The sequence below is a fragment of the Austrofundulus limnaeus genome, unplaced genomic scaffold (assembly GCF_001266775.1).
Source record: "Austrofundulus limnaeus strain Quisiro unplaced genomic scaffold, Austrofundulus_limnaeus-1.0 Scaffold129, whole genome shotgun sequence".
Taxonomy (NCBI): domain Eukaryota; kingdom Metazoa; phylum Chordata; class Actinopteri; order Cyprinodontiformes; family Rivulidae; genus Austrofundulus; species Austrofundulus limnaeus.
This window is the reverse complement of record NW_013952531.1, coordinates 494790-496760: the sequence shown is the minus strand read 5'-3', so window position 1 is coordinate 496760 and position 1971 is coordinate 494790. Positions and strand designations below refer to the sequence as shown.

Below are 1971 nucleotides of genomic sequence, written 5' to 3'. Positions count from 1 at the left end.
AAAAACCAGAATTCCCATTTGATGTCACTTCCTGTTTCACTTTGAGCCAAATTCATAAGAAAACTCTTATCCTAAATTTCTCTTACGTTTGTTCGTACGAACCCTTCGTACGAAGGGTTCGTACGAAGGGTTCGTACGAACATGTCACGTCAGATTCAACAAACTCTTCTATCTTCAGGAAAACTGTGTAAATGAGCTGCGTAAACTGATGAATGTGTATCAGGTGTTTATGCACGAGGAGAGGTGATTAGTATAATTACCACCATAAAAACACCATATAAGGATGTGTTTCCTGTCTCACATTCCAGGAAGTGTTCATTCATAAATGACATCACAAAGTAAAAAGAAGAACTTTACGAGTTCAGAGATTGAAGTTCTGCTCTCAGAGACCCAGAAAAGAAAATCTGTCATTTTTAGCAGCGTCAGCTGTGGAATTAAAGGAGCTGATAAAGTAAAGTAAAGATTTATTTATACAGCACCTTTCATAGAAATAGGTTGACAAAGTGCTGTACAATCAGAGGCAAATCTTAAAGATATACAGTCAGAACAGGATATAATAAAATTTGGAACAAAAAGTATAAAAGCTGGTGTCTCCTGTGGGTCGTTACAGTCACAGAAATAAAAATATAAATCATATTCATCTCTCTCCTGCTCCGCTTTTCATTTGGTCAAATATTTTAAATTAAATGTAGAAAACTGTTTACTGTTTGTTTAACCTTTAGCTACAGTTAGCTAGTGTTTTGCTGATTTTAGCTTTTGTTCTACTTTTTTAACATTAACAATTTATTCWGCATTAATTCTCCAACAGTTATTCATTCATCCCTCAGTGCAGTTTTTATTAAAACTTGCTAGTTATTTTTAAAAAGCTAAAAGTCCTTCCTGTTTYCTCTGCTCTGTAGAAATGCTCTAAACATTACTTTATATTGCACTCTCACATATGTGGATATCTATAGGTATATGTGCAGTTTTATGTGAAGTTCAGAGTAATGTGAGACACAGAATGAGTTTGTGTTCAATCAGAGGAGCTGCTGCTGATTTACAGCTGATTACAGCAACACAATTAAGCTCCTGCTCCATAAATCTAAAYCAAAGGTCAGCAGCGTCTGACATCAGTCTCACTCCTGAACATCGATTGTTTTCACCCATTTATTTTACGAGCTGATTGCTGAGCCTCAGTCAGGTTGTCCTCCTCGTGTTCACTGACACAAAGCCTGCAGAGACCCTGAGAGCGGAAGCTGGGACCACCGACCTCCCAGGATGATGATTCTCTGTCATCTAAACAGGCTGGGAAAAGCTCCTGCTTGTGTTTAAAAACAAGTGGCAGCTTTAACAGAAAAAACAACCCAGGTGTTTGACTTGATCAGACATAAAACAACATGTTTTTTGCAGTCCTCTCTCACACTACAGATTATATAAGAGTGAGGCCTACTCCAGCTTCTGCAGCATCATCAGGATTCTGAGAATTGGGAGAAAGGTTGCCATGGGGATGTTTGCTGTTTCATCATTACAGGTAATTGCTGCTCTTCCCTGTCCTTCTCTCTCTTCTTCACTGAGTCACCACTTTACTGACAGTCAAGTGTGTTCCTGCAAAATACATGAAAGAGCTTCAAATTCTTTGTTTGGGACCACATTAACCAATCAAACACAGATGTTTTAGTGCTGCGTTTAACTGATACTTGTAAGATGTTTATATTATCAGGCCTGCTGAATGGTGAAGGCAGAGTGATCAGGTTTTATTTGTCTTTGTGTTTTTGTCTTTATAAATGTCCCCTTTAATTTGAAATATGCATCTAAAGCAGGGCTGGCCCTGGTGGCGCCATCTTGTGCAGGTTTTTAAATCTCACTGCCAACTTCTACATTCACATATTCACTCATTCACTAGGGGTGTAAGAAAATATCGACACACTGAAATATCGCGATATTTCATTTCCCGATACTGTATCAATATTCTAAAGCCCTGTATCGATTTTT

At 38.0% G+C, this 1971-nt stretch overlaps 1 long non-coding RNA gene across 1 annotated transcript in view; it reads right to left on the bottom strand.

Annotated features, from left to right (window-relative positions):
* Positions 1-1116: 1116 nt before the first annotated feature.
* The window catches only part of LOC106522402 (uncharacterized), a 2341-nt gene continuing 1486 nt past the window's right edge, over positions 1117-1971 (bottom strand). The window contains exon 3 of the long non-coding RNA XR_001310782.1: positions 1117-1584. This is a non-coding gene — a long non-coding RNA (uncharacterized LOC106522402). The remainder of the gene's footprint in view (positions 1585-1971) is intronic.